Genomic DNA, 25413 nt, shown 5'->3' with positions numbered 1-25413 from the left:
GGCCACCACAACGTGCAACACTTTACCCCGTGCAACATACGATCAGCACAGCAATGCGTTGGCACTACACTTTCTCTCTAATTTCAATTGTCATAATGTATGCCACAGCAGCGGCCATGCCATGTTGCAGGTGAATTGTATACCCCAGTAACTGGGCTCAGATGACTCACCTGTGCGTTGGCATTGCGTTGCATGGAGGTGAACGATACAAGATGACAAAAACAACAGCAACCGCACGCAACCAATGTCAACGCTACGTTTCGTTTCGTTTCGCATCGCTCCGGTTTCTCGACTGTCATTAGGTGGGTAAAGTTGTTGCTGCTGCGGCTACGGTTGGGGCTTTGCCTTTCACTTTTCGCTGTCGTTGCACATTGAGGTTAACACTACAATAGCCGTTGAACGCAGTTAACAACAACAACAACAACATTGCAATGATCTGCTATCCTTGTACTGTAAGTGCAGCAGCAAGCTCCCAACGCCTGCCTCGCACGTTCGAAAGTTGGCGTCGCCACTTCCGCACAGCCCCTCAAATAGTTTTTTTCAAAACACGTAGACATCCAAACGCGAACTAAATATTTTGCCTTTACCCCCACCGCACACCTAATCGTGACCCTGGCGGTGTGCGCCACACAAGCAAACGCCATTTACCGCTGTCGCGTAAAGCATGTTGGCGACGCCCGCGCTGTTGTTAACATTTTTGTTGTCGTTGTTGTTGTTTTTTCTGTAGTAACAAAGAACTACACCGCGGTTGCACGCTTGTTACTGCTGCTGCGCTGTTTTCTAATTTTCGGGGTTAATGCGAGAGCGGCTTGAAAATTAGTGCAATTTCTCAGTCGCATTTGACACGAAGTTGGCAGCAGCGCACTTGCACTTGCACGAACTACATTCGAACAAAAACGCATTAACACATACGCATTTAAACAAACAAGCACACTTACATTAATGTGTATGTAAATCAGCGCGCTCCTGCAGTGCGCTGTTTTAGTCCACCCTATACTCCCATTCACTTATACTTAGTATGTACTTTGGAGCCGATCGATTTTTCCGTATGCGGAACATGTTTTACGGACCATCCTGACTGACTTTGCCGAAGAGACAATGGGTCTAAAACCGGTTTCGATACTGCGATTTTTAAGGGTATGTAAGATATGCGAAAGGATGTTCGCACAACCATGCGAAGGGATGGTTCGCCTTCTCACTTTAGCTCGCCTTCAAACGGATGTTCTTTGGCTGCTCAGAGGACACTTGGTCCAAGACCAGATGTAAATGAATCGTTTCTGGGCACTAACAAGTGAACCTTCCTCACTTGCGTGAACTTCTACACATGACTTCATCCTCCACCTGGACCTGGCTGCACTTTGTATCTCGAATTGGCGTCAATTGTCAAAAGAAGAAATGACTTGCGCTTTTTTTAAGTCGGCTATAACCGCGTAAGCTGTGTCTACGTCAGTAAAGAAAATGAAAGAAACACCTTTCTAGTTTAGTTTAAGCCCGCTTAATCGATTTTGCTGTAGTCAAAAATATAGATAAATTGCGTATGACAGCTGATATCTGTACAGACTTATCATCTGATCATTCTCCTGTACTTATTTATTTATTCGAACAGCTCATGATATTTGAGCCAAAAGTTTCTCCAACATCACATAAAACTAACTGGTTGAAGTATAGAAAGTATGTCAGCAGCCACATCACTATTGATTTCAAAATAAATACAGGAAGAGACATTGATGGAAGTATAAAAGAATTTAATGACGTAATAACTAATGCAGCTGAATTGGCAACACCAAAAAGAAACAATAAACCAGTTGGATTTAGAAAGATCACCAATAATGAAATAGAGAAACTTGTAAATGAGAAAAGGCGATGTAGACGTGAATGGCAGTTAAATCGCTCCCTTTCAACTCTTCTCCAACTAAAATCTGCTGTACTAAAGTTAAAAAAAGCGCTAAAACGCGAGGAAGAACGCAACACTGAAAATTATATGAAGAAACTGTGTCCAAATTCTGGCAAACAAAAGCACAAAAGTCTTTTAAGCCACCCGTAGATTCCAACATACCTCTAAAACGGTTCAATGGTAATTGGGCACGTAGTGGTGAGGATAAGGCAAATTGCTTTGCAAATCACCTAGAAAAAGTATTTCATCCCAATCGCCCAAAGAACAACTTTAAGCTGCCAACCTTGCCCAATACCGCTAACGAGTCGCTTGTGTCTATTAGGACTTCTACTTCTGAAGTTACTAGAATAAAAAAAGATCTTAACCCAAAAAAATCACCAGGACATTATAATATTACCCCAAAAATGCTAATTGCGTTACCAAATATTGCCGTAGAAGTGCTTTCTTTGCTCTTCAATGCAATTCTTAATCTCGGCTACTATCCTAATTCATGGAAAAAGTCGCAGAATATCTTGCTAGATAAACCTGGGAAAGACTTAACACAGCCGTCATCATACAGACCAATCCGTCTTCTACCCTGTCTTTCTAAAATATTTGAAAAATTTTTACTATCAAAGATGACTCCTTTCCTCCACGAAAATAATATAATACCAACGCACCACTACGGGTTTCGTGAAAAACATAGCACGATAGAGCAAGTAAATAGAATTTCTAACGAAATAAGAAAAACACACAGACCACAGGGAGTGCTGTTCAGCTATATTTCAAGACGTGGCTCAGGCGTTTGATAAGGTGTGGCTTGAAGGCCTTTATATAAGATTAAAAATATTCTACCTATAGAATTGTATAAAACATTGGAGTCTTATTTAAATAATAGACAATATATGGTAAAGGTGGGAGATAAAATATCTGATGAACGACAGATAAGGGCTGGTGTACCATAGGGCAGTGTTTTATTCCTAACACTATACATCACTATATTTCAAATTTTGCGGAAGACACAGCTGTAGTGAGCCGTAACAACTGCCACACTTTAGCATCAAGAATATTAGCGGAGCATTTAAGTTCTGTCGAAGAATAGCTAGCGAACTGGCGTATAAATGTGAATGAACAGAATTGTAAGCATGTTACATTTTCGCTTAGACCAAAAATGTGGCCGGCAGTAAAAATAAACAATATTTTAGTACCCCAAGCGAACGAAGTAACATATCTTGGTATTCACCTAGATAGAAGGCTCACGTGGAGAAAACACATCTCTGGTAAAATTACATGTATGAAGATTAGAGCTGCAAATTTAAATTTGCCATTAAATAAAAACTCCAAACTTAGCCTAGACAACAAAGTGCTTTTATATAATGCAGTCATTAAGCCGATTTGAAGTATGGCATTCAACTGTGGGGTACGACCTGTGCAACTAATATTGATATAATGCAAAGGTTCCAATCAAAAATGTTTAGAACAATCAAGTGTTCACCATGGTACATGCGTAATGAAATTATGCATAAAGACCTTAGTATTTCTATGGGAAAGAAGTAGAAGACAGCAGAATTAAATATATATCTAAATAATCAAAACAACAAACAGGCATCTATAGTTGTTTAAGTGCGATTTTATAAGACCTCACGAATATCCTATCTATTTACCTAAGCTAACTTAATCAGCTTTGTAAATTTGGGTCCAGCTTAGTTGATCAACGAGTAAGAAGCCACTTTAGCACTAACTCAGCCAGATAACGAATACCGTTATGTTACTGGTTACGTAATACAAACAAATTGATGAAAAGTTTGGAAGTTGCGACCAGTATTGTCACAGAATTATGCCTTCAAAAAATAATTCGAAAACCACAGTTCGACATTGGATGTATTTTTCTCAACGAATTCAGTTCCGAACAGAATTCGATTCAAATATCGTCGTAATCGGAATGAAATCAAACTTGTTTGCACTGAAGGACTGCCACCCTGACAGCAGTACCAACAGTCCGCCAAATAAATTCAGAAAAGTTACTGCCGCTTTACCGACCACAACAGGAAATATATGAAACTGCGCAGCCATGAAATGACACTAATTCCATATCTAAAGACGTATTTCCCATCTTAACTGCAGTTTATGGCAGATTTGTTCAAAAAATCTGTACAATTCCAATTAATCAATAACTCAACAAAGTTTTCTAAGCTAAGCGAGTTCAACAAAGCCAAACCTTTTTCCTACTAAAATTCTTTGCAGCTTCAAATTCTTTATAAATACGAATAGTAAATGAGGGCCAACTGCATTTTGCACTGCAAAAAGCCCCATTGTTTGCTGCAGCAATTCAACGCATTGTTTGCCGAAAGTCTTAGCCAACTTCAGACGCTCCAAATTAAGAGCAAATAGCAATATTTTCGGATCACTTGTGAATTAATTGCCAGTGCAGTGTCCACGCTCAGCCAGAGGAGCGCCAACCCTTCACATGCAAATAACTGCTTGAAAGTGTGTGTGTGTGTGTGTGGACATACATATACAAATGTATGTATATATATGTGTGTGTTTGCGTGCAGTGCACAACAAGCCGGCATGTGGGCACCTTAACGTCTACATCTAGTCTTCAATATTTTTGAGAATCTCAACCATTTTGTCTCATAAATCGCTAGCAGATTGTGCGCTGTAATCGCTGACTAATCTGCTCGGATTAGTGTCTGTAAACTTAATTGCATTCACGCTGAACTCCAGCATTACTTCCCCACAGAAACCCACGGAGACCAACTAGGCTATGACGCACCGGTTCTGCTAGCAAAATAGCGCATGTATATTGTTAGTGTGTGTGTGTATGTGCATGCGTCCGTGTTGTTGCTTTCGCTCATTCCGATGGCCAATGCGAACGTAACGGTACGTGACAAAAGACAAATGATCCCATGCAACGTACAACTTACGTTTAGCCAACGCCAGGGCAGACCACAGCTTCAAACCAACAAATAAATATATTGTGTGTGCGCGTGCATGTGTGTGTGTGTGTGTGTGTGAAAGGGTGTGGTAAACTCTTGTTTGTTTGCGTGTGTGCGTGTGTGCGCAGTGTCGGTAATTAAAGTCGATAATGTTTAAGGCCTTAAGGTCCTTTGACAGAGTGGTTGCTGTTGGCGCTGATGTTTTTGTTGTTGTTGTTGTTGTATCATGCTGTTATTCACAATACAATTAATAAGTTTATGATATACTATGTTTACAACACGCACATTCATTTGCCGTTATTGTTAATATACGCTGTGAGTTGTTGTCAACTGCCACGCCCCATGCAGCCTACTTTGACACGCACCAGTTTGTTGCATAATAATTCTCCTGTGGCAACAGATTGCAAACATACCTATTTAAGCAACTGCCTACACAGTAGCAACTAAGTATACATCGATACTTGTACATATATATTATGCACGTGCGTGTATGTATGTACGTTACATACAAACAATCACATTTGAGTTCGCTGCCACATAACTTGCGCTTCATCAACTTTGGCAGGCTGCAGCATCAAGCGCATCAGCCAAAGCATCACTACAGGACAAATCGCACACATACACATACACACACTAGTATCAGCACCGCCAAGCCGTTAAGTCTGTCCATCGTCGCATTGGCAGTCGGATGTTGCGCTGTTGCGGTTGTCGACGCTGCATTGTGGCTGACTGTTAGCCATGCTGCTGCTTTTCCGTCGGCTAAAACTCACACTGACTGCCTCTTCACCCACTGTTGCTGTTGTTGTTGGCGGTGAGCTGTGGCATGCCAGTGATTGTGCATTGTTCCGCAGCTGAATGCACAATTGATGATGACATCCAGTCATGTCGACTTCATTTCTGCAATTCAATCTGTTGTTTTTGCTTGTTGTTGTGATTGTTGATATTATGCCACTACTGCCAATGTCATCTATCATTTTCATATCCATTGCCAATCGGCCGCCATCAGCCCATTCCCACTCCACCCGTCTGCCGCACAGCTTAAAGACACATCTGTTGTTATTATTTAGTGGTTCGTACGGTTGTATTGGTAATGAATTATATTGACTTTTCATAAATCCGTACACATAAATCTTCATAAATTTGCATGCATAAAATATAATATAATACATATATGGTACGGCCTTTACTTGATGTCTGCCACATTGCCCGTTAGTGATACGCCATTTCGCATTTAAGCAGATAAACTCGTATTAGCAATTGCTATTGGAATTTGGTGGCAGTGTTGAGAGCATATAACCCTGTGAGAAAAGTTATACCCCAGAAGTAGGTCTTTGCGATTCTCCTTTATTGGAGTATCGGTTACTCGGTTAGAGTATCGGTTATACCCATGAAGAAGAAAGGCTAAAGATATAAGAAGAGAAGTTGGCATATATTATATGAGGTCTCAAATCCATTGGGGTTTCTTATTCGAATTTCACCCATTTTACAAATTTCGCGTTGATCCACATTCCAGATTAAAATATCGCTTGCAACGCCCCTGCGAACGCCCTAAGCTTGTGGTAACAGCTAAAAACTTCACTTAAAGAGGTCACAAGCTCGTGATTTATACCAAATAATACATGTTAATATGTCCGCGAACCTAGTTTAGCAAAAATATGCAATTCTCATCGAAATAGTAAGTTCAGGTACCAAAGCTCTCGGGCAAGTCATACTCAAAAGCTAAGATAGAAACCTACCTCGTCATGAGATGTACATATTTGAGCATAGCTCATGGTTTTGGATCGGTTGGCATATACGGCGTCCATTTCGACCTTCTTTCCAACTTTTTTGACAGCGCTTCACCGTTTCTGCTTAGATAGTTCACTTTAGTTCTCTTTGCCGAAATACTATCCGTAACAGGTTTTTTTAAACTCGTTAGCTAAGAGGTCTAACAGGTGTAGACCCGCTACTTGGCGTCAGCATCTTCGGATACCACAAGATAGGCAGAGCACATAACCGGTTGCTGCTAGCCTGAATTGAGTATATTGACCTCCACAAGGACTTTTACAAAGAAAAATAAATTGAAATCGATCGTGTCGCGGCTAGAAATAATTTCTAGAGGACTTTGTGGACTTCAAGGTTTTAGGTTAATTGGAAGAACCTGTATATCATTCATAGCAGTTACTTCGAAAAGTAAATACTGGCTTTAGAATAAACGCAAAACCTTATTTAATTATCTGACAGAGATCCAATTTTTATACCCAGAACAAAGCATATGAAGTTTCTCACAGTGTGGCAAGCTGAATCGACTAAGCCATTAAGTTAAGATTAAGATTAAGTATAAGTATAAGTATAAGTATAAGTATAAGTATAAGTATAAGTATAAGTATAAGTATAAGTATAAGTATAAGTATAAGTATAAGTATAGGTATAAGTATAAGTATAAGTATAAGTATAAGTATAGGTATAAGTATAAGTATAAGTATAACATAAGTATAAGTATAAGTATAAGTATAAGTATAAGTATAAGTATAAGTATAAGTATAAGTATAAGTATAAGTATAAGTATAAGTATAAGTATAAGTATAAGTATAAGTATAAGTATAAGTATAAGTATAAGTATAAGTATAAGTATAAGTATAAGTATAAGTATAAGTATAAGTATAAGTATAAGTATAAGTATAAGTATAAGTATAAGTATAAGTATAAGTTTAAGTATAAGTATAAGTATAAGTATAAGTATAAGTATAAGTATAAGTATAAGTATAAGTATAAGTATAAGTATAAGTATAAGTATAAGTATGAGTATAAGTATAAGTATATAAGTATAAGTATAAGTATAAGTATAAGTATAAGTATATAAGTATAAGTATAAGTATAAGTATAAGTATAAGTATAAGTATAAGTATAAGTATAAGTATAAGTATAAGTATAAGTATAAGTATAAGTAGCTATGCTTGTAACACAAAGTTACAAGTTCCCGCTCCGGGGAAACGGTTATGATTTAATTGAAGTCATCAAAACAAATTCGAAAATAAACAGCTGCTTACCTGTCTTCCATATAAGCGGGAGATTTAAATGAAGAATTCCCCATATCTTCTGGACCGAGTGTAGTATTAGAAGTAGAAATAAAAGCATATGTACATATGTATGTAAATATTAATCCATAGTCTCATTGCAAATGTAAATACAGCACTGCTTCACCAACATACCTGTGCTAAATCAACAACATTACTCGCATTGCAAAGCTTTGATTGAGCCAACATCACGACGTAGACTTCGCTCAATTGGTCACTATCTCCATCACACCGAAATTCTCAAACTGTGTAGATATGTGTGGGTTACAGATGAGTATCTGCTCAAATGCTTCAGTATGTCGCCTGTCTCTTGAATGCCACTTTAAAGTGCAGAATGTCAATTGTCCTCACATGCAGGAGTGCGGGTGAGTTCAAGCTTTAATGAAAAGCTGAAGAGCGAAAGCGCAGAGGAAGAATGTCGGTTTAGTTTGCACAAAATTTATCTTAAGCCTGTGTGTAAGCGTATGTGCTGCAAGTCAATTAACAACAAATCCAACAACTTTTACTGCTATGCTTGTTGTGATTTAATTGCTGACTGTTAACATTTTCATTTCAACGTTTTTGAATTTTTTAATTTTTTGGCGTTTACTCTTCCCTGGTTTTGTACAAAAATTGAGCTGACATTTCTTGCGTTTCGTTCTAGCTGTTGTTTTTAGTATTGCTGTCATAATTGCTCGGTTTGTATGAAGGAATTTGGTTGGTCGTACTCTTTTTTGAAACTCGATTATCACTCCAGTATGCCAATTCTAACTTTCCGTCTTGATTTTATGTCAATTTTGTTGATTTCAGACCTAAATGGAAATATGATGCGAATATGGTTGAAAAGCGTTTCATTTGCAATACCAAAAAAAGAAGAAGAAACAAGTAAGGAAGAGTTAAGTTCGGGTATAACCGAACATTTTGTACTCTTGTAACTTGCAAGGATTCGAGTTAGGGAATTACCTTCAAGTGCAAACGGCTCTCTCAACTTTACCGATATATATGCGGTATAAAGTCGTCCGGAAGTTCGAAAATCTCAATATTAGATATAAGTGGACCCAATTCAAACCATTTGTAGCATACAAGCAAAATATTATCGGGAAAGGATTCTTTCTGAATTTCAATTATATATCTCCCACATTGACGGTAATTTTCTGTAAAAAGTCAGTTATAAGCACTGGGTTGACATATTCAGTACCTATGGTCATGAACAGTTTTGGTTCGCTTTACGCAAGTTTTATTCATAATTCTAATATCTACGAATTTCAATTAGTTTTAGGTGATAGCTACAACCGTTAGGTGAACAAAACTATTATACTCTGTAGCAACATGTTGCAAGGGTATAAAAAATAATTGCACTTACCGTATTTACCACAGCTTCCAGAGAATTTTCCCTCTTTCCAAGCAAATGTTTTGCGAGAAATTTAGCACAAATTTACAATATATGTAAATCAATTATTATTTTTAATTATTTCGACGAAATACTAAAAGACCAAACACTCACTGGTTTTGCGATTTTATTTTATAAAACAGTTTAAATGGCGAAAATTTGGATTTACTTTTCTTTGCTCGCAAAAACCAGATTTAATTGATTTTTGCACTCAAAAACAGGCAAACAAATACAAAAAGTATATACTAGGGTGCCCGCATATATTTCCCGATCAGGTGCAACAGGATTACGATGTGGAGAAAATGTTGTTGGCATAAGCTCAGAGTTTTGAAATAAATTTGTTTAATCAATGTATAATAAATTTTATGTAATTCAAGCCATCGTACTTTCTGAATTTGTAATCATTATTTATTTACAAAATTATTTGAGGGTAAATTAATGCATTAAAAAAAAAAACTGCTTTCTCAAATACTAGATTTCCATTTGCCTTCCTCACGAAACCAAGATTATTGCTGCTCTCATCCTACTTAAATAATTATAATTATTGATATATATCCAAGACAAGTTATTTCGGCCCACCCTAGCGTAGTGACAAAAAGTGGAAGCACCGAAACCATTCATAGCGACGAGCCACTCGATCGACAATACTTTGAACCCATTTGTGATAGGCACCACTCGACCACTTCCAGTTCGACACTTTAACAACATAGCTTCTGGCTTCTGGCTTTTGGCAATACCAACAAGTTCAGTTTCGGAGCGAGGGATTGTCGGTTTGCTTTCAATTGCATTTCAGTTAAAAGTTAATGATGTCACAGGCGTTTTCCACAAGAAATCACCAGCCACACCAAGCATCGAACGAAAGTTGCAAACGCCTGCCACTTTAGCTCCCCGGCGAGTAAGTAAAACTAGGAACTGTTTGCTGTCAATACACAAGAACTTAACTACACACGAAAACGTGTGTTTGTGCGTTTGCCCAGGGGATGACATCGAAAAAGTCTTATCGCAACAGATCGAATTATATAGCTCTCTGTCTTCCTGCCACACACGCTGGCAAAGCAAAGCAAAACAAAAACAAAAACTGATAAAAGTAACCAAATTTGCCTGGAGCATTGCATTAGAGAGCAGGCATATACTAAAAGGTCAACATGGCGTATAAGTGTCGCACAGCCAGGAAAAGTGACTTTGAACGTATACTCATTATACTGTTGCTGCTCTTGCATTGCTGAGGTTCGCATTGCCTTGTATTCGTGACTGTGTTTACGTCAGCTCTTTTAAGCTTTCACTTGCAACGAAGCAAGGAAAGTAGTTGCTTTGGCAATTGAATTGTCGCCGAGTTGCCGTAGTGTTGTTGCTGCGGCAGTTTCTCTCTCAATTTACTGCACACAAAGTCAAGTAAGTGACTCAGAAAGCAAACCAATGGAGTGCAATTAGTTGCACAAATTAAAGTGAAAGTGTATGTATCTGTTTGTAAGTGCGAGTGCTTATAAGTGTGAGTGGCTGCATGTGGAATCGGCACTGTAGGTGTCAGCTTCTGTGCTGAGAATTAATTCTTATGACGCAAAGAATCCAACGCCTTACATACATATACTTACTTGCCTAGGCTGTCAGTTGGACTGACCAGTATCGACGTCAAAGCCATGAGAAGAATGTTTCATGTATGGCTCAAGTGGTGCTACTGTGTGGCATGTGTTGTGGGACGCTTAAAGGAAGTTATATATGTATGTATAATAAACAACTGGGTCAGCTTAAAAAAAAATGAAAGCATTAAAACACATTGTTGGTAAGTTAACGTTTTTTCATTTTTTCTTTTTTACCAACAGTGATAAAATTTGCAGCAAATGCTGACATTTGTTTACATTTTCATTTAAAATAATATCGCTCTACAATTAAGCCTCAAAGGGACAGCCAAAATTTTATTGGCGAACTTTTAATACAAAATTACGAAAACGATCATTAAGTATCGTAAAATTGAGTATTGTTTTTGTAACTCAAAAATATTATTCACAGCCGTCGACTCTCAACAAATATTCTCAAGCCACTCACTTATAACTCAGAACAATTTGGAGCTGGCTCTAAAGTTTTCGGATATAAAGCAGTGTATATATACAAATGTCATATACGAAAATGTGGGTAAAACTTGGCGAAACTGTGCTGAAGTGACGGCTTATTAAAACTTAACTAGCCTTCCAACACATACACTTGTATTCTACAGAAGTTTTCACACACGGATTATCACAGAAGCTTTCATATATAAAATGTAACATAAAATTTTAGTTAGGTTTCACAGAAGCTTTTCTGTAGAAACTTTCACAGAAGATTTTCTACAGAAACTTTCACGAAAGCTTTCATATATGTCTTCACCATAAGCTTTTACTCATAACTTCTATAGAAGATTTTACGTAAACATTCAAAATTTCAAATAGACGTTCACCGAAGCTTTCATATATAAATTTCCCATGAACTTTCAGATAGATTTTCTACAAAAAATTAAGATATATATGAAATCTTCACCATAAGCTCTTACTTAGAACTTCTATAGAAATTCAAAATAAGCTTTAATATAGATTTTCACAGAAGCTTTCACGTACAACTTCACCAAAAAACTTTAAGTAAGATTTTCTACAGAAAATTTCGCTGAAGCTCTCATATATACCTTCACTATAAGTATTTATTTATAACTGCTATAGAAACTTTCCCATAGGCATTCAAAAAAAGCGTTCACATAGATTTTGACAGAAGCTTTCATGCATAACTTGACCATAAGCTTTCAGTTAAAAATTTCACAGAAGCTTTCACGTAAATATTCACCATAAGCTTTTGGTTAAAAATTTCACAGAAGCTTTCACGTAAATATTCAAAAGAAGCTTTCACGGAAGCTTATATATATATCTTCTCCATAAGCTTTCCGTTAGATTTTCTACAGAAGCTTTCAGTTAAACACATTCCCTGCTTTTTACTGGCAGTCATAGTACAATTCAATGGTAAACGTAATAAACTACAAAACGTTTGGTATTCTCCACCAATAAACAAAGGTCATGCACAATTGCATTCCCAAGTAATTACAGTTCATAGAAATGGCATTGAGACTGAAAGCACATGAAGGTTCTGACTTTTCTAAGGACAAAACGATATTATTGTTTATAACAGAGTTTTAAATCCAGAGATCAAAAGTACGCACCAGCTAAGACTTCAACTAAAAATCGGTCCAGAGTTTGCTTCCTGAAGGTTGTTTACTCTGCGTTCCAAAGTGATAAAAATTCAAACGTTAAAGGCAGAATACACTTCACATGAAGAAGAATAACATTGTCCAGCCGAACTTTCATTTAAACAGTGAACAATGAAACGGAAACCGTTTTTGAATGTTGCAAATAGTTTCATATATACCGTTATCTATGTGCAAATGCTGTTCAGTTGAAATTCGCTAATGCGTGAACAACAGGCGTCACATTCGCACCAAATTCGACTGGCCTCGGCCACATGCAACGCATCCGGAAGCGGTGACAGTTGGACGCACAGATTTCAACGCAAACCGTTATCTAATTACGAATTCACTCAAGCGCAAAAGGGAAACTCCATCATATGTTGCCGGGGTAATGCGGCACCCTGCTCAGAACACGCAGAACCAAAGAAAAAAGTGGAAACAAAGGAAAGGACTAAAGTTTCAAATGAAATAAAAACATTGTAGATAAGTAGTAGTTAAAAAAAAAATGAACAAAAAACTGCCAAGAAGTATACGCAAGGCACAATGAAGGCAACTAAATGAGCGCGAAATGCGAGAAAAAAGTGCGCAGAAAGAACGGTTAATGGGACGCAGCCGGTTTCGTTTTCGCTCGCGTATTTGCATTCTGGGTCAACAATTATCCCTGGAAGTAAAGCAAAGGAGCGCAAAACAGAACGCAAAAGCACACAAACACACACACACGCACGCACACATATACTGACAAAGTGACAAAGCCAAAAAACAGTTCTACTTGAAATAATTTGTTGGTATTATTTTCACAGTGGTATTTTCGCGTTGCTCGCTCTTTTCGGCGATTATCTAATACCCGTGAGTACACCCCTTTCCACCCCGGCGGCTATTAGGCAAATTTCCGTTTTATAATTAGAATGAAAAGTTTTAACGAGATTTAAGAATTTCATTGGTCATTCTCATTGTTTGCGCGGCAGTTCGTCCGAAACGCCAGGGCACACACACACACACACACACATGCAACTACATTGAAACGTGCCCAAACGTATTCACTTACAGCCGTCAAAGCGCGCCTGTTTCGCTGCCTTCAGGGCGGCGTATAAATTCAACGGCTGCAGCTTGGCCACTTTTGCGGTTGCATAAAATAACGATTAGAAACACTCACACACACACACTGGAGCAGACTTTCGCCGGCCGAACGGAGAAAGTTTCACCGAAAAATAATTAAAGTTCACAAATTTTAAGCAATATTTTTTGTGCCCACTCGGAAAGGAAGCGATAACTCAAGTCCTTACTGGCTGGAAGGCAGTGTTCGAGGGAATTGTACGGAGTACTGAAGCTTGTTTGCTTTTGTGTTATCGCTTGGTTTATTTAAATTTTCTGCTCGACTATTTGTTTTGCTCGCTCAGCCACACTCTGTAATGCTAATTACTCTTTTGTTTATTTACTCATTAATTTGCAGAATCAGTTGATACTAATTAAGTAATTTCCTGATTTCATAGCGATTTATGATGTATGTAAATCAATGCGCATGCGTGGTGCAATAACGGTCAGTGCTGATGACATCCACAATTTAAATAATGCATATAAATGAAATATTGTCGGAGAGCGAAGAGCTTTAAACTCGCTTTCATTCTTAAGAATGGATAAGACTAGGTTTTCCACCTTATCTTGCTTGACCTTGGCCACGAGGCTTTTAGATAGGTCCACAACCAAACTCAATGGCTCAATGACTCATTTGTTTAGCTTTTATGAGATGGATAACCCTTTTTTTCCTATATTATATGAGGTCAATGAGCCTTTCTTCACATTTAGCTAAGACAAAACCCTTTATTTACGTTTAGCCAACAACCTTTGTTTTAATTTCTTCCACTTTATTGACATTTTATGGAGTCAATGATCCCTTTGTTTATATAATCAATAGCCTTTATGTTAACATTAAGCCAAGCTCACAACCTGCATTTGCATTTAGTGAAGTCAACAACCTTTGTTTGCAATTGGTTTCAGTAACTATTTTGTTTACGTTTGATGGGTTCAATGACATCTTTGTTTATATTCTATTAGTTAATTGACACTTACATCAAGGAACGCTTTGCGTTTATTTTAATAAGCCTTTTGTATACATTTAGCCAAGTCCAAAACCTTTGTTAACATTTGGGGTCAATCACTCCCTTTTTTATTTGCGCGCAGAGAGCTTATTCATGGCCAATATTTCATTTAGGATGTTATCCGTTACGTCTTTGAGATGAGATAAGATTTTAGGCGCCCCTGGACGTGGATCATTAGAAGTAGACGATCGGCCAAGTTTAAACTAAAAAGGAACATTAACAAATTAGTGACAACGTCATACGAACCAGCGATGCGGAGCGCAAGCGTTGCATAAATACTAAGCTTGTAGAAGACACCAAAATAATACGTGCAAGGAAATACTTGACTCCTTAAAAAGAGTTCATTGATATTTTGCGTCGAAGATGAAAGTGAAGAATCGCCGTATATACTATATATAGCCGAGGCTCCCATTCTTACATGCGGTTAAAACAGAACTACGAGTCCGATTCGGCTGGAATTTTGACAGCATCCGTCTACAACAATGTAGCATACGATGATGACTTACGATAGTAACGTCATCACGGGTGAGGCCAAATATTTATTTTAGAACTAGCACAGATTTGAGAGAGTCCTCTCCGACTTGAAAAAAGCTACATGAAAAGCATTTGTATTCACGCTTGCATTCAATTAGCGAAAAGAAGCATTGTCTGGTGATCCGAGGAGATCTCGAACAGTTTTGAGTGAGTTCATTCAACCGGAATACCAGATCATTCATCAGTAAGTCACACTTTTTAATGTTTTTCAGACAAAAAGTCATAAAACTGCAAAATTTAAAGCTATTTTATTTAGCAACAGACATACTTTATTTATTTCGACAACACCAATAACAAAAACAGTTGAATATTTTGGTCGAGGGAAACATTGTTGTAGCAGTCACTTGGGCACATGCAAGTCACCGACGCAGCACGATGACACATACTGTCAACATAGCAGCTTTCAACACTGTCACCTTCACGTTTGTGTATGTTTATGTAAAAACATACAGACACACAGACGTACCCACACATGCAAATGTAGCACATCAAAAATTAAAGCCGTCATCGTCAGCTAGCACTTCATGTTAACCAGCAGACTTGCAACGACATCCTCACCACCAATTTTTGGTTGAATTGCCATTAATTCAATGACATAGAAATTGGACGCGGTGTCAGTAACACTCACGTGTGGGTAAAATGACTAAATTGCAGGTGTTGCACACACCCGCACGCGAACCGAACGGCTAAAACGGTGTTGAATATTTAAACCTGTTTTGCTACTGTTGTTTTTGCTTGCCAGTGGTTGCCGCTGTCAGTTGCAAAGCCAACAATGCTTCCTGTTCGTGATTATTCAAACTAATGTTGTCATTGTTAGTGTTATTATTATAATTATATATATATATATGTATGTATATATGATATACATATGTATATGTATATAGGTTATTTTATATAATTGTATTACATAAATAATTTTGCGACTTCGGTGGACATGAGGCTTCTGTAAATTCGGTCCTTTGCTGGGAAATTTCAAAATTTAATTGACACTGGTACAGTAAGGGAAGAGCAGAGAAAAAGAGTGCAGTTCTGAACGCCCAAATAATTGTCAATTCAATAATCACTACTTAAGTGTACGAAATATCAAATATAGCATCGAGGAGAGGTTTACAAAACAAAAATACTAAACCCTGACGAGTTGAACCTAGAGCTTGTGCACAAGACATCTTCTGGAATATAAGCCAAGGTGGTATACCCATGTATTTACCTACCAAAATAGCAACAAAAAGTTTATTAAATGAAAAATATAAAACTAAACTCAATAGTATTCAAGCATTAGATGAAGATGTGGAAAAGTAAGAAAAGATCTTAACCAACAACGGTTCTCAAAAAGAAGAAGTCTCCTCCGTAGGGTTGCAAAAGACTGCTGGTTTCCAACTAACTTCTCACGAAACGGAAGTAATTTTGATGAGTAGTCGTAAAAGAGTGAAAACAATTGAGATTTGTATTGATGGGAAAACAATAAAATCAAGCCCACATCTCAAATAACTTGGAGTAATTCTGAATCATAGACTTTCATTCAAGCAGAATCTAATAGCGGCGAGATCTGTGTCGGCAATTTTTAGAATAATGCCCAATATGCGAGGCCCCAGACAACTAGTCATAAAGCTGCTGATAAATGTCAGTAGTTCGACCTTTCTATATGCGGCGCCAGTTTGGATTTATAGGATGATGCAATCAATGTTATATCAAGAAGACTCCCCTTAGACAAAGCAGCAGCGCGTTGCTCAACAGTCCGAGAAATGAGGGCTAACATATCACATAACCAATATAAAAAGGAAGTGGCAAAAATCGATACCTCCGAAATGGCAGGAAAGATGGAATACCGAAGGGAAGATGGACCCACTCTCTGATACCCCATATTAGAGACTGCGTTACATGGGATCATAGTGATGTGAACTACTTACTTTACACAGTTTTCATCTGGCCACGGCTGATTCAGAAGCTATTTGTATAAATGCAAGCATGTTGAATCTTCTTTCTGCATGCATTGCGAAAATTGATTCGAAACGGCAGATCACGTAGTGGTGGAAAGTGTCCGCTACCAAAAGGAAATTCAAATACTTCCTGAAAAACTAGGAAAGCCCCTACCCATACCATTCAATGGATGTAGGAAATTTCCATCTAGCATGGGATATTGTATGTGGGATAATAGCGCATATTATGCGAAGGGTACGAGAAGAAGAAATCGCTGTAAGATCAAGAGTACAGTCTCGAGAAGCTGCAAACGTGTGACATTATAAGAATTTAAATATAAACAGAAGGGCTAAGTTCGGGTGTCACCGAACATTTTATACTCTCGCATGGTAAAGTGATAATCGAGATTTCATTATCCGTCATTTACATTTTTTCAAATACCGTATTTGTGTAAAGTTTTATTCCGCTATCATCATTGGTTACTAATGTATGTACTATATATTATACAGAGAAGGCATCAGATGGAATTCAAAATAAAGTTATATTGGAAGAAGGCGTGGTTGTGAACCGATTTCACCTATATTTTGTACATGTCATCAGGGTGTTAAGAAAATATTATATACCGAATTTCATTGAAATCGGTAGAGTAGTTCCTGAGATATGGTTTTTGGTCCATAAGTGGGCGAGGCCACGCCCATTTTCAATTTTTAAAAAATGCCTGGGTGCAGCTTCCTTCTGCAATTTCTTCCGTAAAATTTTGTGTTTCTGACGTTTTTTGTTAGTCCGTTAAGCTAGTAAACCTTTGTATGGGAGGTGGGCGTGGTTATTATCCGATTTCTTCCATTTTTGAACTGTATATGGAAATGCCTGAAGGAAACGACTCTGTAGAGTTTGGTTGACATAGCTATAGTAGTTTCCGAGATATGTACAAAAAACGGGCGGGGCCACGCCCACTTTTCCAAAAAAAAATTACATCCAAATATGCCCCTCCCTAATGCGATCCTTTGTGCCAAATTTTACTTTAATATCTTTATTTATGGCTTAGTTATGACACTTTATAGGTTTTCGGTTTCCGCCATTTTGTGGGCGTGGCAGTGGGCCGATTTTGCCCATCTTCGAACTAAACCTTCTTATGGAGCCAAGAAATACGTGTACCAAGTTTCATCAAGATATCTCAATTTTTACTCAAGTTACAGCTTGCACGGACGGACAGACGGACGGACAGACAGACATCCGGATTTCAACTCTACTCGTCACCCTGATCACTTTGGTATATATAACCCCATATCTGACTCTTTTAGTTTTAGGACTTACAAACAACCGTTATGTGAACAAAACTATAATACTCTCCTTAGCAACTTTGTTGCGAGAGTATAAAAAGGTTGTTGAGCAGTGCTTCCCGTGGTGGTGAGATGTAAACAACTAAGTGTTTGTTCGCGTGACATTTGTATCCATTTTTGACACTTTTCAAAGCCGAGTAAATCTTTGGCGCAATCTTTTCAAATCTATCTTTCTATTGATAGAAAAAAATTTTGCATAAATTCTCATAAATTACTGAATCGTTTTCCAATTTTCCGCCAAAAGCCCGAATGTTATTTGCTCTTACTTATTCCAAACTTAACTTGTTTATTGAACTAATTTCTGTTCTTGAGTAAAACAAAAAGAAAAACAAGTTAAGCGAAAATTCCTTGAAAAACCGATGAAGCTGTGAGCACTAACTCCGGTGCTCCGGTGATTTCAGCAAGAATTTTTGTGCTTTCAAATGCAAAATAATATGAACACGCCCGGTGTTAGTGTGTTTGTGTGTGTGTGTCCCCGTTGGTTGTGCCACCGCATGCCGGTGTGACATTAAATGGTCATGTCTGTCAGCCGGTTCCTTTATACTTGGAAATTTGTGCACTGAATTGCAAATTTCGTATTCCAGCATCAAAAATTGCAGCTAATACACACACACAAACACACAACAACAACAGAAAGCATGACCACACATACAGCAGAGCTGGCAATTAAAAGCAAATGCACAAGCTCGTGCCCATGTATTTTGTATGTAAATATGTGCAATATGCATATGTAATTCCAATGAGATTTCGTACATTCGCATGCAAGCATTACATAACATACACATACAGATGTATAGAAAAATGTGTGTGAGTGCATTTTTGCCATTCTATTGCAATATTTTTAGAGTAACATTGCTTGGAGCACACAAAAATTCGAAAACCTTTCGCATAGTGTCGGAGGCTGGAGAATATTTATGTAATGCAGTCGAGTGATGCATGCTTTTTTGGATATTTCATGACATAAAATCTATTTTACATGTGTACGTTTGCAATCACATTGGAGTGTTGGGCCTATGTAGTACGCACGAAATATGTTCAATTTGTATTTTTTTGTTTTTTTATGAAAAAAGTATTGAACTTTACATACAATGCACCCATCAATTAAAAAGTCGTTCATTAAGGCGTACACTTTCTTTATCTCTCTTCCTCAATACTAGTTTAGTAAAGAATCATATTTAGTTATAACAAAACCAGCCATGCCAACGATACAGTCCGTAAAAATTGCTTTCAACTTATCCGAAATATTTTCTTATCGCGATAAAACTCTCTTTATCAAAATTACAAAAAAAAAAAACACAAGGAACATCGTTATAATACTCTCCACAGATACCAAAGATGCTTTCAAGAACTTGATCCCGATCTTTAGTTTGTATGGCATTTATATGATATGGTGATCCGAATAATTTCAACGGAGATTGTTTTACTGCCTTAGCAAATTTTGTGAAGAAACTTCGTCAATTGAAAAAGCTTGCCTGACAAAGACTTAATTCCGATTATTCAGTTTGCATGGCAGCTATATGCTAGAGTAGTCCGATATCGGCGATTTCGACAAATAAACAGCTTCTTGTGGAAAAAAGGATTTGTGCAAAATTTCAGTACGATATCTCGAAAATAAAAAAGGGCTAGAGTGCATATAACTAAATATGGTGACAGACAGTTACATGCCAATCAGATATACATACATATATGTATATAATATAAGGTTTTACCTTTTCTTCGTGGCACACCAGGTATTTTCATCGGTTCAAGGTATAAAAATGTCTGAAAATGAACTCAAATTTGTAGCTATTTTCCGTAATAACGGGTGATCCAAGTATACATACTTTTTTCAATAACCCTTTTTTGACAGATCACACGAGAGTCATATCAAGCTATCACGTTATTTTTGTTCAGTATTGTTTGGCATTTCATCATGAACAACTTACGCCTGAACAACGTTTACAAATCGCTCAACTTTATTACGAAAATTCATGTTCTTTAAAAAATATGTTGCGTTGTGCTCAACTTATGGTCCACAAAATCGGTCTATTGAGCGTACTATTCGCAGCACAATCGCCCCTCTTGAGACCGAGCATTCACAATTGGATAATATTCGACCGAATAGACCACGTCCTTTACGCAATGAAGAAAATATAGCAGCCGTAGCTGAGAGTGTACACGAAGCCCGTGGACAAAAAAAATTACCGCATATGGGGCAAAGAGCAACCTGAAAAGATTCAACAGCTGCCACTTTATCCAGAAAATGGTTTGGTGAGGTTTGTTTGGTGGAATCATCGGTCTATTTTGCTTTAAAAATGATGCCGTTGACAACGTTACCGTCAATGCTGATCGTCATCGCGTCAAGGCAACCGACTATTTGATGCCTAAAATTGAAGCTCGTGGTCTCGGCAACATTTGGTTTCAACAAGACGACACCACTTCTCACACATCGCATCAATCAATGGAATTATTTGAGGGAACACTTCAGTGAACAGATAATTTCACATTTTATACCGGTCGTTTGACCACTAAGATCGTATGATATAACACCGTTGGACCTTTTCCTGTGTGGATATGTAAAGTCTGAGTCTATGCGGACAATTCCGCTTCCAGTCAAGAATTGGAGCACAACATCACGCTGTCATTCGCCAGTAATCAGCCGAAATGCTCGAACGAGTCATCGAAAATTGGACTCAACAAATAGACCATCGAAGACTTAACCGCGACGAACATTTGAAAGAGATAATCTTTAAACAATAAATGCCGAAGAATGTTCTTCCGAATGATAATAAATATTACCCATAAAATTGAAGTTTCTGTGTTTCTTCTTTAAAAGTCCTTTCGAAATGAATCGAATATGTAGATAACTACCAAGAAATCGATTTAAACTGCCATATATGCATTCTTCGAATTCTAATCAGACATTCATTCGAATATTCTAATCAAGACATTTTGAAAGAGCCACAGCTTTCGAATCCTCAAAAATAGCTTTCAAAGCACTTAAAACTACGTCATCAATTTTATACCCTCCAACTTTCTATGAACATTTTTTGTGAATCCCATCTCAAACTAACAAAAAAGTCGCAAGCAACAGAGAAGTTTAAAAATTAGCAGGAACTCAAATCATAACGCGCAATCCAAACTATTTTGCTTCCATTTGGCCACCGAAAGCAACCGTTACATTTACCAAGTTAAAATGCCAGCAAAACTGATCACCTTAAAATAGCAATAATTTTCGAACTTAAATAAATTTCATAATATTTTCTTTTGTTCCACTAGAACCACTTTCAGATTGTATGCGCTTTTGCAGAATTTCCAATAAATTATAACACAAAGTTCTCCAAGTGTGCGTATAAATGGATTGCTTGCATCTATCGGCGATGGGTTGGTGCGGACTGCGTGAGTAGGCGTTAGCAAACACTATTGCTGCTTTAGTGGTGGGCGATTTTTCATGAATATCGATGCACCATTTGTAAATACACACACACACATGTACATGCATATATTTCTCTTTATAGTACCATGAAAAAATTTGTAACCAGACAAGGAACTTTGATTTCAGCGAAACCGAAATTTTACAGAGTGAAGTCATGAGATCACTGGTGCTACTCAATATTGTTATAAATTTGGTTGCGAGTTTTTCAAAGTATTAGGAAGTATATTCTGAAAAAAAAACAGGCGAGCGCAAGTACTTTGTGCTCCTATAGGTGGTGCTGGTGTTAAACTTTAGGTGCTGAAAATGTAAACTCTACATATTTTGGTAGAAATGTTTTTTGAAAAGTTTGTTTTTATTTTTTGTTTGAGTGGTTCGTAAGTTTTAGAATAAACTTCGGATATTTCAGGACTAACTCGGCCTAGTCCTTTCCTGTTGCAGCTCAATTATATTCTTGATAGAGCCACAATCAGACAAAATAGTTTAACCTGCCAGTGCACATCTAACTGGAATATTTTAAGAAAACGCGCAATGTCCGTACCCCCGTACGTCTGGACAAGCCAATGTAGCCCACACTGAAATATAATAAAACAGCGTAGCACGCAACAAAGTAAAGAGAATAATTTTATCATTTTGCATTGCAAGCACATACAACTTCATGATGGACGGCTAGTGCGATTGCAGCTCATAAACACACGCTTATTTGCATGCTTATAAGCATTATAGCCACCAGGGTAAGCGAGCATAGTTATTACTGCAGAACATAAAATTATGGCCAAAATGGCGCATATGAGTTAGCACTTACATACATGCATCTATATGGTGTAGCTAAGTGATTGTCTCTCCTTATAGGCAACACCAACACACACAACGTGAAGTCCATTACTTTTAAATACATACCTACATACCTATATATGTACATATTGTACGGGGGCAGCGCACACTTATAACGAGTAACACAACAGCACTCGATGACCCTCCAAGTCACATTCACCTATCGATGTACAGCCGCCACTCAATGAAAGCGCACACACTCGTCGCGTCCTGTCACCGCACAGCCACACAGTTGCACACATACACCACGCGGCATAGCGCCCAATTCATATGAATAATTACACTACTTCCAGTGACTGAATTCTGGGTGGCACAGTTGATCACCGCTGCGCTGTAGCGACGCCAAAGAATTACTCGTCATGCTACAGCAACATGCAACATATGGCGCATAGGAGTACTTTGCCGCAAAGTCCGTTGTTCGCTATATTTGTGCATCTGTGTAGTGCCTGGGCACATATCACACTCATACACATGCACATACACATACGTATACATGAATTGTTTTTATTTTAATGAGCGTGAGCTCACGCGCCATTGCGAAACGTGCGGCATTTAAGCGTAGCGCAACGCGTGATCTTCATGCCGGCATGTGCTGTCTGTCGTCCATCAGGCAGTCAGAATTTAATTGTATGTACGAGTGCACTCATATTTTCAATTACGAGTGGAATTAAATGTTGTTGTAGCATAAAAATAAAGCACTAATAAAATAGACTCGGCAAGGTGCTGCACCCATGGCCGCTGTGTATCTGTGTGTGCGTGGCATTCGAATAAATGAAAAGCATTTCCAACTTTTGCCAAACAATTCTGCTGGTTGCCCGGGAGCAATATGGCATTCATTATACAAGGTTGGTTATGTAAGACAGTGCGAATTTGAAAATTTATTAAGATTTTAAGAGAAAAAATAGTTATTTTTGAAATGGAAATTTTACTGAAAAACACTATTGGGCCATCTTAATTAATTTATTCTTCTATTGTTATTCAACTAACAAAATGTTAACTATGGTACCGTAGCTTGAATAGCTATCTCAAATAAAGCAGTTATAATTATATATATAGTGATCTCAGATATCTTAGCGTTAACAACAGCGCACCAGTCGTCTCTTCTTTTCACAAGGTGGCGCCAATTGGAGAATCCAAGCGAAGCCATATCCTTCTCCAAATGGTTCTTCCAACAGAGTGGAGGTCTTCCTCTTCCTCTGTTTCCCCCACGTGGGTACTGCGTCGAATACTTTCAGGGCTGGAGTGTTTTCGTCCATTCGGACGACATGACCTAGCCAGCGTTGCCGCTGTCTTTTAATTCGCTGAACTATGTCAATGTTGTCGTATATCTCATACGAATGCGATATTCGCCGTGGCCAACGCGCGCCATAAATCTTTCGCAGAACTTTTCTCTCGAAAACTCGCAACGTCGACTCATCAGATCGTCCATGCCTCTGCACCATATAGCAGGACGGGAATAATGAGTGACTTATAGAGTTTTGTTTTTGTTCATCGAGAGAGGACTTTACTTCTTAATTGCCTACTTAGTCCGTTGGATTTCGAGGCTGACGTTGTTGTTGGTGTTAATACTGGTTCCAAGATAGACGAAATTATCTACAACTTCGAAGTTATGACTGTCAACAGTGACATGGGTGCCTGGTCGCGAGTGCGACGACTGTTTGTTTGATGACAGATGATATTTCGTCCTGCCCTCGAAATATCCGCACAAATTAGCATTTTGAAGATAAGTCGAAATAAGTGTTTGAAATTTTTTCTAGCGCCCAGAAACCACAGCAAAAGTATGCGCAGGATGACTTACTTATACAACTTATACAAAACAAGTAAGGAAGAGCTAAGTATGATATAACCGAATATTTTATACTCTTTGCAAATCGCAAGGACCAAAGCTGAAGAAATACTTAAACAAAGATGTTGGCAAAACTTTATATTAAATTAGCACATCGGTCGATAAATGTGATCAACTAGAAGTTCTGGGAAGTATTTAGCAGATTCAACCCATTTTTGACATAAGCGTATATAATCATCACAGAAACATTTTCCCCGAACTCCAAAAATATCCATACGCACTGGAGTCCACATGTTCAATATGTGAGGTCTTGCACAGTTATAGTCCGTTTTTGACGGTATCCAATCGACAGTGTAAAACTTGATGAAATCGGATGGGAACCCCATTATACGTTGGAAACTAAATCTTACCTTCAAGTTGGTATAAGACGGCTTTAAGGGAGCCGGTGTGAAAACTGGACGATGAGCGTGGCACCCTCCACTTTTAGGTGAAATCACATATCTCAAGACCCGCCCGAACGTTTTGATAGGTGACATTCCTCTGATATTCTTATGTTACAGTGTGAAAAAGGGTGAAGTCAGACTACATTTACGCCTACTTCCCATATCGCACTTTCACTTTCCAGCACAAAGGTCAAGAATGAATTAATATATCAGGATAAAACTTTGCACTTATAGTGCATTTGAGTTATTCCACCGTGTGACTAAAAATTACTCAACAAGCCTCTTGGTACTGAATTTGTGAACCCAGTGCTTATAGTTGACATTTTACCAAAAATATTGGTCAAGGTGTGAGATATATAATTGAAATTCAGAGAATTGGTTGGTTCAGGTCAATAATTATTTCATTTAGCCCCCATATACCTGATATAGAGATTTTCGAAATTCCGTGTGACTTTGTACCGCATATGTCGGCCAGTAGGTCGTTTATGTCTGACCGCCTGTCTGCATACAAGTATAAGTGAATTATTCCCTTAGTTTTTGAGATATCGCTCTGAAATTTTTCACACGTCCTTTTCTCAACAAGGAACTGTCGATATCGGACCACTATGGCAT

The sequence above is a fragment of the Bactrocera neohumeralis genome, chromosome 2 (assembly GCF_024586455.1).
Source record: "Bactrocera neohumeralis isolate Rockhampton chromosome 2, APGP_CSIRO_Bneo_wtdbg2-racon-allhic-juicebox.fasta_v2, whole genome shotgun sequence".
Lineage (NCBI taxonomy): Eukaryota > Metazoa > Arthropoda > Insecta > Diptera > Tephritidae > Bactrocera > Bactrocera neohumeralis.
Note: the sequence above shows the minus strand (reverse complement) of the source record.